A 13,821-nucleotide genomic window follows, 5' to 3' on the forward strand; every position below is an offset into this window, starting at 1 on the left:
AAAAGAACACAAATTGTATAACGTTATCATAATATGATCATGTGTATATTATACACATTTTAACAAGCTAGCAATTGTAACTACATAAAGATTAAGTTTTGGTTCTACAGAATGTAACTGTATAGATCAGGTATGCTCATTCTCTGACTCCCGATTACGTTCTGTAATCGCAACCTTCGAATGTAGAGCGTGCTGTTCCTCGTTCGAAGCTCGACGGATGACTCCGGAAGGCAGTTCAAGTACTTAGTAAACGTACGAACAGTGCGGGACAATGACACAGTAAAAACCTTCTGTAAGCAAACGATCATTCCGTACAGTGTGGGAGGAAGACTATTTTTGTTGTGAAAACGTGAAGTGTTTACTATGTTGTAAGGTATTATCAGGAATACTGCTGAGCAACATAAAACATTATACGCTCTGCCATCCAGAACATGCCGAAGCTACAGGGAAGCTGTTTTCTGTAATATGTATTCATATATCAACATTATTATTATTATTATTATTATTATTATTACTAGTACAATTATTGTTATTGTGGTGATTTTATTCCAAGAGAAATACATGTTATGATAAAATAATTTTTCAGGGGTGCAACGTGCACTACAGTTTCAAGAATTGAAACCACTTCATGATACACCGAACATTGAAGAGAGTCGAACAATTCAGAGTCTACGTTTAGGAGCAAGTTATGTAGTATGTTGGGAATTAGCTAAGGCACTAAAAACCCTTGTGAACTCGTAAAGAAATCTATGATACCTGAACAAAATATAGTTAATTACATCTCACTACTGGAACAGCTCAAATGTGAATTCACTGAACATCGATTTAATGATTTTAGACGTATGGAAAGTGATATTAATCTTTTTGTTAATCCTTTCATAGTAAATTGAGTACAATCCGTGAGAGTGCAGTTCCAGGACGAGTTAATTGATTTACAAAGTCACGTAGAATTCAGAACTAAATGCGGAGAATATGACTTGCCAAGCATAGAAATATTCAAAAATGAACAAAACGTAATATCCCAAGATGAGCTTATTCGCTGTCACTCTAAATATGTGTGCAAACAATTATTTTCGAGAATGAAGGTTGCTAAATCCAAAAATCCAAACATAGATCCCGATTAACAGAATCTTTTGTGCATTGCAGTAAATTCGTTGGAAATAGATTTTCAATTATTTGCAGAAACGAATAGGCCTACACATGTTGAATGTGGAATACGAAAATAACATTATCTATGATATAATAATATAACTGTATAAAATATAATAAATAATGGAGTAACTGAATATTTCCTTTTTCAAATTCAGTTTATTATCCGTATTTGTAAGACAGTGAGAGCGATGCCACGGGGGGTGCTGCAGTGTAGTTGCGGAGCCCAGTTCCTACACTGTGTGTGTTATGCAGTGCAGCATCATCCGTGTAATCGGAGCTTTTACAATTTTGAGCATACCTGGTATAGATAATCAAAGCAATTGTAACGTTGAAATAATAAAACATTAAATTTCGCTACTTATATGAAGTTGCTTTCAAGCAGCATTTTTTTACGGTTATGAATTTCGTTCTCTGTATGACTAAAATAATATCACGGTCTTCTGTGATCGAATTAACAAAACTACAGTACATTGGTCTCAAGTGACAACACTATTTCCTAAACATAATTACAGTACTGTAGTTTTGTTAATTCGGCCACAGAAGACGGTGATATGCTAGTCATACTGAGAATGAACTTCATGACCGTAAAAAATGCTGCTTGAAAGCAACATCATATAAGTAGCAAAATTTGATTTGTTATATTGAATTATTTCAACGTTACTTTTGCTTGTTTGTTAAAATGTGTATACGATAACGTTGTGCAATTTGTGTGTTTTTTGGAAAATATAATTTCAATTAATGCTTCGCCATAAATGTTGTAACTAAAACCTTGTGCATCCCTCGTGTTTATCGTACAGCCCGTCCTCCCCGCACACGTTACCTGCACTTTGTTTAGGTTTTCACTGTGCCTAAACGAGACGCTCTACTGTAAACCTATCACAGACTAAAGAACATACAGTAGAGATAAAAATTATAGTATGAAACAATTTATTATCTGTCTTAATTTAAAATATTGAAGAATTCGAGTACTATAAAACATGTTAAACACAGAAAAATATAATATTGAAATGAACTGACAATTCAGAAATGCAACTTCCATTAATCCATTTCTATATTCTTTGTATCTGTTTTACATGAACTGAAACAATGTGTTAAACACGTACAAAGTTTCTGGAATATGCCGTAGCATATCTTCCACTTAGAATGGAAAATGTTTTATAAGACGGCAATAATGTGTTATTGGAGGATTCAAATATGAACAGAAATAGAAGGGCCACTTGTAAATCATCACAAATCCATATTTTTTAGCCACGTATTCATTCGAAATCTCAAAATTAAAACCTTTAGATTATGATAGCGGTTCTGGCTGATAGCCTACGTACATCCATTATCAGCAGTAGATCTCACTTGGCGATATGTGTTAGAAGAAGAAAAATCGTATGTAACCAGTTAGCGATGTATGCAATGGAGGGGAAAAAAACTAGCAAACCTACCTATTATCTCCTGGCTTAGTTGCGTCATGAGTGATGCCTATAGTTTCACTTATGAGGTTCAGATCCGTCTTCGGACATTTGACTAAATAACAGGTTACGATATTATGAGCCACCCTGTGGCTGCGTATATGAATTAAAAACAGAGTATGAGAAAGAAGAAACAAATAAACAAAGATAAAGAAGAGATTTGGATAAATAAATGGAAGAATGAAACGAAAGGCAAAAGAGATGAAAAGACGAAAATAAATATAACAAGAGATCCAAGTAAAATAAATAAGCAAAGAACGGAGACAGAGAGAGTATATGTTCTGTTTTCTCGTAAATGTAAGTACAATCTCTTCATGAGTTCATGTTATGGAAGCGAATGTGATCTATAGTTAATTAATAATCGATTTTGCATTACAGCAAAACTTGGATGTGTATATGTGTAGGTATGTATACATATATAATTTTTCGTACGTTCATTTGACGAGAATATGGCATGGAAAATCTCCTTGTTTAATGCTGCAGATAATTGGCTGACTATTCTCTTGCAGCTGCTAAATTAGACTGCGAAATGTGCCGCTGTACGAGTGCTCCGTTCTATCCATAGCGACAGAGTAAATAAAGTTCATGATATATGAGCCCCATTCCCAATAATTATCAGTATCAATCGCCGGGAATTCTGTACCAAAATTATTGCAAAAACAAGGAAATAAATTAACAGGAGTTTCTGAAGTGACGTATCATCTTTATACACATAGGCCTATGAAGATTATAGGCATAACATAATTAGTATCATAGCTGAATACCATATTTAAGATATTTATGAAGTGATGAACACTTGACTTCCCGAATACAAAATCGGTAAGTTAATTATTATCTCCTGGCTTAGCTGCCTCATGAGTGATGCCTTATTGGTGTCACTTATGAGTTTCAAATCTATATTCGAACAGTTGACTAAACAACAATCCATTACTATCAAAGGTAGGTATATTTTACTTACACTTATTCTCAGTACGAGTCGGAAATCCAATGCCGATATACAGTAGATATACTAGGTACGCACAATGCTATCAGTTTATTGAACTACTGCGATACCGATGTTAAAAGTGTTTGCTTTAATTGAGTTCTCACTATTACGTACAATTTGCAGGGATCAGCACTTTCATTCATAGTTTTCTGCCCAAGGGCAGATCTTTCGCTGCAAGCTCAGCTTTCTCCAATTTTGTCTACTTTCTGCCTTCCTCTTTGTCTCCGCATATGATCCATATATCTTAATGTCGCCTATCATCTGAAATCTTCTTCTGATCGAACTCTTCTCCTGTTCACCAATCCTTCCAGTGCATCCTTCAGTAGACAGTTTCTTCTCAGCCAGTGACTCAGCCAATTCCTTTTCCTTTTCCTGATCAGTTTCAGCATCATTCTTTCTTCTCCCACTCTTTCCAATACAGCTTCTTTTTTATTCTGTCTGTCCATTTCACATGCTCCATTCTTCTCCACATCCACATTTCAAATGATTCTAGTCGTTTCTCTTCACTTCATCGTAATGTTCATGTTTCTGCCCCATACAATGCCACACTTCACACATTATTATTAAAAAAACACTTCACTAGTCTCTTCCTTAGTTATTTTTCCAAAGGCCCGCACAAGATGCTTCCTTTTCTATTAGAAGCTTCCTTGGCCATTGCTATTCTCCTTTTGACTTTTTGGCTTACTGTTTATAGTATTTGAAGCTGTCCACTTGCTCTACTGCCTCACTTAGAATTCGCAAGTTTATTTTCCTTATTTTTCTTCCTATGACCATTTGCATTTGTTTTCATCCCTAGCCATATCATCAGCAAACCCTATGCACTTTACTCTTCTTTCTCCTACTATCACTCCTCCAATGTTCTGAAAACAGTTCTTCACAAAATCCTCCAAGTAGATGTTGAACAGGGTAGGTCATAAAGGCCATCCTTGACATACTCCTCTCTCAATTTCACTTCCTTCTGACATTTCTTCCCCTATCCTGACATTGACTCGTTTCATATAAAGATTACTGAACAGCCTCCTCTCTTTCCAATCCACACCAGTTTTCTTTAGAATGTCCACCAGTTTATTCCAATCTACTCTGTCAAACGCCTTTTTTATGTCCACAAATACTATACACTTCTTTATCCTTCTCTAGGTATATTTCGCTAGACCTGTATATTGATCAACATTGGATCACTTGGCTTGTTTCTTTTCTGGTCCAGTAGGGACTGTGCACCAATAATGGACAGAGATTTCGAGACTTGATTGAGACAACAGAGGCTAATATAAAGATACAGGTACAATTTCTTACGAAGAAAATAAGATTCCTTACTTTCTTTGTTGAAAATTGAAACTGAGTTCGTTGTTCCCTGGCAATTGTCAGACCCTATTGCTGGTGACTATATGTTTGGGTCAAAAAGATGACAGAATTGGATTCCAGCTAGGCTCAGACCTCATGCAAAGTGTCAGCAATTATACTGATGCCGTTCAATGATTATTTGTCTAGTGAGGTCTTTCGCTTTAAAAATGATACGAAGCAGAATTTTTCCGCTGCTTTAGGTAGCTGATGTTGGTTATCACCACGATCAAGATAGAGGAACTGAAAATGGAAACTGGAATCCCCGAAGGAAAACTTAGAATATAATGAATCTATTTAGTCTATTATATCCGTTCATCTCTTTCTCAGACAACCTCATATCTTTCGAATTTGACTGTAAGGTTGGTTTCGGAAACGAGTCGTTCTTCCTTTAAAAGTACATTCATTCTCATCTTCTGTGATTGTCTATACCAGTGATGTCAAAGCAAGCGCATTTTTCTGACCTTGACGTCGTGCGCCGGCAGCAAGCGCTAAGTATGGAAAGAGGAAGGGTTGTGTATATGAATAAGCAACCTGTTGGATTAAGAAAACAGTGGTGCACAAACTTCAAACGGAACGTGAAATTTTAAATCGTTATTTTTATATGGCTTCTTTCTATTTAATATTATCTATATCGTCTGTAAAACAAAAGTATACTAACATTGATTTCTTAATATTGCACTTGTGTTTTAAATCTTAATAACATAATAGAGAGTTAAGAAGGAATATTCACTTAAATTCCATAGTAGTATAATATTATACTCTATTAATTGTATGAAACACATCATTCATAAAGAAAGTGATATTCCAAAGAAAGCGATTGAGTATGACATGATAAGTTGGAATTTATATTGATGGTACCGGTATCTTTAGCCTTACAAAAGTAATCAATAAACTAATCAAAACAATATTATAGTACAAAGCAAGGTTACCTAGGTGCTGTATATGTTTTAAGTGTAACTAATATTAGATAACAAAACTCTTATCGCATTATGCTTTTAAGGTGATATTTGTGAGCAACTTTCTATCATCAGAATATTAAATTATTTTCTCGAAATCTGCTGAAGCTATAGAGCTGACATTTTTACAACATATGGGCACATATCTTTTGCTTATGATGTAACAGTAGTTGCTTTGTTAATTCATTTCTTTACAAACGATTTCCATGCGAATATTTTCAAAATTTTCAATACACTATCTTCAGTAATACATATATACGATATATTAGATTTACGAAAACATTCTGTAAGGCTACTAAATAAATAGGCCTATATCTGAAAATTTCACTTTTCTATACGAAAAGTTGAGAAAATATTTATTTTGAATAAAAATATCAAACTTGTGAAAAATGAGCATTAAAATTAAAACTTACATTCTTATAATACACTTATACTTCTCAGGGAAATCTAAAAATTAACATGGATACAGTTTTAATAATAAGTTCTCTTCCCTTTATCTATTGAATCAGTGCTGGCCATCCCTAAATATAGCTCGACCAAGCGGCATATACCACCTCTTTCGTCTGTCTCTTTTCTTTCCGCTGTAAAGCGCTCAGGCTCTCCTGGGCTCTAAAGCGCGCGCTTGCTCCTGTGGGCATCAATTGACATGCCTGGTCCATACCTACAGTCTCTTCGTCAGTAAGCGAGTCATATTAGCTCTTGCTTTATATTGCATTATCGGTTGAGCACAGTGCTTCCTTTTACTCATCTAATATGTCACATAGAGCTATATGAACTTTCCTTATCATCCACTACAATGTTTGTTTCCATATTGAAGATTTTTACTTCCTTTCAGAATCAAAACGTCTGATTAACATATTTAAGAAATCATGGAATAATTGTTGATTTTGCTTCATGACTTCAGTTTTCGACTATAAGGGTGCTATGCATAGACATTTCGGTAGCCCGCGCTACGAGCGTGCTAAACTAGCCCCGGCTATCGACTGATTACTTATACAGGATTCATGTCATATCATATCGCTAACACTGGTTTATGAATGCGAAAAACGTTACTTCGCTGATCATCCACTGGAAGCCCGCACTAAGAATGTCTATGAATATGGCCCTAAGGGCCTGTACTACGACTCTCGGATAAAGTTCTAGTTTAAACTTATCCGGCAGATGGCATATTTATCCGGAAGTTGGGTTGTAATTGCGTACTACGACTTTTGGTTATGTGCAATCTGGAGGCTAAACTTCCAGATTAGCAATCCGGAAGGCAGAGTGGAAGATAGGCGTTATCCGGAGGTTGGAACTCGGTGTTGAAATCAAGATGGCTGCTCGTCGTACAGCTGGTGATTTTAAGGACCAATTTAATTTTGATACTGATTCTGATGATAAGTTCTGGAGCAGATGCTTCGTTATATCAGAACAGCAAAACGAATTAGGCTGCGTCCAAATAATTTTGAAGAGTGGGATGACGAGAAATTTTTTAGACAGTTTCGAATAATGAAACCTACTACATGAAATCAATTATCAACTGAAACAAGACACAGATCGTAATTCACAGTTAATAATAAGCTACACTATTTCTTTAGGTATTACATTAATATTTTGTATATAATAGCACTATAATAATTATTTTGAAGTACAGTAACCTGTAATAGGCGTACAGTAGAAGTGAGGTTAGAATGTTGCTTCATGCAGGTGTTCTGTTGTCCTTACAAGGTATTAAGGTGATTGATATAATAATATAGGGCAACCTACAATAAGTTTCAAAATACTTTTATATAAAAAAATAATAATAACCGCATATAATATATCAAAATCCTTTATATGGTAAACTATCATTTCTTCACAATTGCGTTACCACTTTAAGATACAAATGTATTCACATATTTGGCTTCTAGTCAAGTCATATGTACTGTAAACGAAAGAAAAATTGAGTGCCGACACCAATTTCCCAAATAAAGGTGGAAAGTTGCTGTGAAAGTGGAGTCCGGTGGAGAGGTACGGGTAGGCAGGATCGCTCTGTCGAGATAGAAGGGGTAGGCGGCAGGGAAGGGCAGCACATTCATTTCATTACTGTGTTTCCTTACTAATTAAAGGGAAAAGACAAGTTTTCGTAAGATCGAGTTAGTGACAGGTTAGGTTAGTATGATTTGCATATATTTACAATTGTCTAAAAAAAAAAAATGTCAAAACTACATCCAAACCTCTCTCTTCCAGGCTATCCTGTAGGGAGTCCTTGCCTTCTTTTGGTAACGCTATTGTAAAGATTTACCGGTAAAGGTGTAACCAAATCTAATTGTTTGTTCATTTTTCCAGAAATAATGCCTTATCTCCAATGGCCCAATTACTGTTGGTATTGAGATTCTATGCCACTGGGAGAACATTGACAACAGTAGGAGATTTTTGTGGGGTCCACGAAGTTACAGCAGGAACTGTTGTCAATCGAGCTAGTGCTGCACTTGCTGCTTGGTTTAATTGAAGTGATGACTTTTAATGCTTCATTGGGAGTAGTTTTATTTGCTCCAGTAATTAAGTGCAAGGCTTGTTTTATTCTTCCGAGGGATTCTGTCTCTCTTTTTGATGCTGTTACGAATACTTCTGAATAGTATTTTAATACAGGTTTTATGTACATATTATAGGTCTTGATTAAAGTTTTCCTAGAACTGTCTGCTAGTTGTTTAGTCAACTCTCCGAAGATAGATTGGAATATCAATAAGGCATCACTCATGAGACAACTGTCAGGAGATAATGTGGTAAGGTGGCAAGTTCCCTTCTCCTTCCTTGCATATATCGCTCGCCAGTAGGAGTAGGCCTAACATATTTCACTAATCAGACTTAAGATATGCTTGCTATATATTATTATTTAACAAACTGTAACAGTTTATTGAATTTTAGACGTGACAGTTTTTCTTCATTTCCTGAAAGTTTTGGAATTGGCATTTATGTTTTGCAAGGGAGCTGTTTCATTCACGCTAGGTCTAGTGATTCATGTATGCAAACATATTCATATCGTTACTTTTTAAATATATTTTATTGCTGGGATCCCTCACAGTGATCTCTTAACAGGCTAATGCACTGTATCTGCAATTCAAATTTATTTTACATAAGCAAAATATGGTAAAACAACATTTTTCAAGAGGCACATTAATTGAACCGTCGGCTGGAACAACATTGTAAGTTACATTTGGTCAAATTTACAGGAGCTGCAAAAATGTGTATGCGTACAACTTTGTTCTTATGAGGGTAGCAAACTTTTGAGTGGACAGTTGCAAGCCAAGGAGTATAGCAAGGTAACATGACATACAACATTATTACATGGAAACACACCGAATGAAAATTTTGTAACTTACAACGTTGTTCCAGCTGACGCTTCAATTGTATTCAGGTACTCTGTGAATGTGTAATTAAAACAAGAGAGATGGACTATAGCTGCAATTAAATTTAAAATTTATTTATTTATTTTGTGTAAACAAAACACGACATTTTTCAGGAGACACAATAAGCATAATCATTTATTACATCCACTGTCTCATTATATATGCTATGGTACATGTCATATTTACAAATTAATAATATGCAGGCTAATACATAAGAATACATAGTAACTGTAATTAAACACAACACAAATACATATGCAAATACACAAAACTTGGAAAACTGTGGCAGAGCCAACTTCAGCTATAAGCCCCATTTGTTAGAGATCTGCACGGGTCATAATTCTTAGGCCCGGCCCATCTTGGCCTGATCTGAACCAGACCCGAACCCAACCAGAAACCTTAGATTAGCTTATAATTATCACCTGACTCGAACCTAATCCTGAAGACTAGCAGATAAAGCAGAGACCATAGGGATCAAGAACAGCTGCAAGAGATTATCACTCCATTAGAAGGATGAGAAGAAGTAATCTCCCAGTCATCCAGGTCAAACAAATCTGGTCAACAAAATTAAACATATTTTTTGTTAAAACATAAAGAATGGGTGATTATTGTAGCATTTACTTTCTGCCACTAATTGAAGATGTCCTTGTAGATGGACCACCCATTAAAGAGGAGGAAAAAGTAATGTAAAAACTCCAAATGTTACTTTTGATATTCCAAACCCCATCTCTTTCCAAACATAAGGACATGACTTACTTTTATTTCAAATCATTCTTTGTTATAATGTTAGCATCCAACTTTCAACTAATGTATTTTTTAAAGAAATCACTGTAATAGTATTGAAGTTCATGCATTTCTAACATCTCAAGTATAATTAAGTCAACATTAGACTTACAGCTCACAGATGGAGAAAGATTTTTCAATGTGGCTAATGCATTCCTCAGAGGCTTGCTTTTTCTTTATTTTTTTTTTTAAGCATCCTTGGGGTGTAACTCGATCAGCTATTATCCCATTATCAGGTGAAATATTTAAGAGAGAGATATATGCTTATATTCAGACCTTTCTGGGTTTAGCCTATACTACTTACACTGAATAAACCAGTAATTTCACTTAAAACTTACTTTCTTTACACTGTGTAGACACCCGTACAGTGGAAGACCTTCATCTGCTGCACCAGCTGACACTGTAATATTTTAAGAGTGGAATTAATTCTTAAGATAATTAATTCTGGAGAAAGATGATGTTTTATCATAAATGTGTGGACACTTCAAAGTCAGCAGCTGTAACAGTATTGTATTTTCTAACGTGCTATTAATCCAAACTCATTTTTAACAATAAGAAAGTAAAGCTGCAATAAAAAAGAGAGAGAAAAAACCAAGCAAATAGTTCTATTGTAAATAGAGTGTAGTCAGTTTCTGTTTTATCTTATGAAAAGATATTTTTCAGTTTTTCTGTACACAAGAAATCATTCACAAGTTTCAAAGTGAGAATCCTCACAGTAAAATTGAAATACAACTTAACATAATGTGGCCTAATCTGATTACAAACCCATTACAGAGAAATCTCAAAATAAATTCTTCAGTTTAGTGTACTTTCTATTTTTAGGCCTACATTTATAAATTTCAAATTCCCACTCAAATCCCACATAATATTATAATACAATGATGTTTACTTTTTATGACATCCATTTCTTGTGACCATTTATCATTACACACAATTTATATTTTAACTTTTGCATCTAATTTATCTACTGCTTGCTGCAGATTTTATATAGTATGTGTGTTAGTTTTATTTTCAACATGTTGGCTTAAAATGTGTTTACATGTTACAGCTATTTCAGATTGGAAAAGTAAGCATCATACGTAGAATGTGAAAGAACGTTTTGTAGTATAAATCAAATTAATAATATAATAATCCATGGCGCTACAGCCCGTGAAGGGCCTAGACCGACCAGCTGGCTGCTGGCCTCACGCCCACATGCCGAAGCAGAAGTGGACGATCATCCAACCAGAATGGAGGTATCGTGTGGTTAGCACGATGATCCCCCCAGCCGTTATAGCTGGCATTCGCAACCGGATTTCGCTACCTATCGTAGCTCCCCAAGTGCATCACGATGCTGGGTGGGCACCGGTCCCATACACTGGCCGAAATTTCATGAGAAAATTTCTTCCCCCATGAGGACTCGAACCAGCGCGCATTCCGTAACGCGAGTCCCAGGCGGGATGCCTTAGATCGTGACGCCACGGAGCGGGACATAAATCAAATTACCTGGAGATATTGTTGGGATGTCCAGTTTCACTTCAAAAACTAGAGAATTGCACTGTGAACCTGAATGGTACTGTAAATAAAAAAGAAATAATAGTATTATAATGTAATACCGACATTAAATTAAATTTGTATAACAATTTTCAAGAATCTAATATTTTTTTTATCTCTAAAGCTCATCATCTCTTCTTCTGACTCTTAATTCCTTACACACTAACCTCATTCGTGTTATTAGCTGCACTGGTACCAGTGGAACTTGGTTTAGTTACTACTTCGGCTGTAACAAAAGTAAGTAAATAAATAAATGAGTGAATGAATAAATAAAAAGAATTCAAACTTATGTTATACAATTTCCTCTGCTTATTATTTAATAATTGTATAACTTAACATATAAGTGAACTTATGCATTGCATATGAATCAAAATCACTCAATTGATAGGAGAATTAAATCACTTACCTTGGCTAAGTTTGGATTTGGTTTTGCTTCAGTTGGAGGGGCTCCAATTGTTTGTAGCCTGCATTGTCTCTCTGCAGCAGCAATTTTATTTGTGTTCTTTTCCAAGAATTCAAATTTGCTTCTCAGCTGTTTTCAGGTCCTTGTATTTGTGCTGATGTTACTATATTCTTCCCATGCTTCATTCTATATTACTAAAAAGGAAGTAAAACTAGGTTAATTCCATATGCAACCTACAACATTAGAAAATATACTGTATTTCTCTTTTTCCCTTATCTAAGTTTCTGTACCTAAATAAGCAAAAGCTTTTAATGGACGATTGTCAGTACAATATCAAACATATGACTATACTGTACATATAGACTTTGGAAAAAACTTAATATCTGCTGTTTGTGTTATTTTACGAGGTGTTGAATGTGCTTTACAAACAGATAGGCCTATTGCATTTTAGTGGAAACGTCTCTCCACCTCATGCTGTTCTTTTAAAAAATAATGTTAGGCCCTATCTGTGATCGAATGGTATTATGGGCCTAATACAAAATATCCGCCCATTTATTAACAGTAAAATACGTAGGCCTAACATACTGAAATATTGGTAATTTGCTAGGAACAGTGTACCTTGCTGTACTAATGTTGGTTAGAAATCCCAGGCCAAAGACATCATTCATTATTATCAGTATCAGTGAACTTTTCTTTTTTAAACGAGTTATTGTGCCTTCGACCCATGATTTGAAGCCGTGAAGTACACTATTTATAAAAAAAATACCGAAATAGGCCCTATTCACTAATAATGTAGGCTATACAACAACTGAAAGCACACTTAATATTAATTACAATACAAAAATAATTGCCACCTACACTTCTTGTGCAGTTACACATGAATAAGACAATGATTATGGAGAAAAACGAAACTTTTGCTGGAAGCCGCACCCGTCCTGTTTAGGCCTACTAATTAAAACCAAATTCAAAATGAATTATTACTATTCGAAAAGAAACATAACCTTTAAAATCTTACCTTTTGCTTCCATGTAAAGTTTCTTCTTACAGTATGTGTCATTTTCTGTTCTTCACTCAGTTATTTTTTGGCTGTAGCTTCAATATTATAATAAATAATAACAATAATGCTTACAATAAAACCTCAAAATAAATAGTACCATATAAACACGGAACATAAACATGAAATACGCGGGGAAAGGTATGCCAACGCAATAAATTTCACTACATTTTCAGTAACTTCATTGCCAACGTAATAAAAATGTTACTATATCTTCCGGATAACAATCCTGCAGTTAAAATCCGCTGGTAGTACAGAACAAAATATTTAACTTCCAGATTGCTAAACTGGAGTATACGAATCTGGAGCTTTAACAGGCGATCGTAGTACAGGCCCTAAGAGATCCATCCCTTAAATTCTTTTTCCCATCGTTACAGCGTTCCCATTATTTTGAAACCACAAATACTTTCAGTGAGTTTTGGCCGAAGGCCTGATAAAATAACTCAAATAATATCAATCTCAAAACGAACATAGCATTCTTTCTTTATCCGTTTTATCTTTCCTGTCGCACCGACTTACAGATCACTGCGGTATAGGAAGGATATTAGCTCTGAATCTATACTAGACTTCTGCACATTGAGGGTCTTTCCGGTTGTGGGATGGATACAGCACTACATGTAAATTATACCGGGTGAAGGGGACCGATGCACCATAATTTAAGAGGTGATTCTACATGTTAAATATAACAAAACTTTTATTACTGTAGGCCTGCACTTTTCATTCGATGAAGCATCGTTAAGCAGGAAAAAAAAATAGTCTTTACTCAATGTTTGCAGCGCTCTATTG

General features: G+C 35.1%; 1 long non-coding RNA gene across 1 annotated transcript; it reads right to left on the minus strand.

Moving 5' to 3' along the window:
* Positions 1-11,535: 11,535 nt before the first annotated feature.
* Positions 11,536-12,724, minus strand: LOC138705645 (uncharacterized). The gene is made up of 3 exons (XR_011333710.1): positions 12,600-12,724; positions 11,985-12,175; positions 11,536-11,600 (listed from the first exon to the last, which is right to left on the minus strand). It is a non-coding gene; the product is annotated as an uncharacterized lncRNA (long non-coding RNA).
* Positions 12,725-13,821: the final 1,097 nt, after the last annotated feature.

This window comes from Periplaneta americana, chromosome 9, assembly GCF_040183065.1.
Source record: "Periplaneta americana isolate PAMFEO1 chromosome 9, P.americana_PAMFEO1_priV1, whole genome shotgun sequence".
Taxonomy (NCBI): Eukaryota; Metazoa; Arthropoda; class Insecta; order Blattodea; family Blattidae; genus Periplaneta; species Periplaneta americana.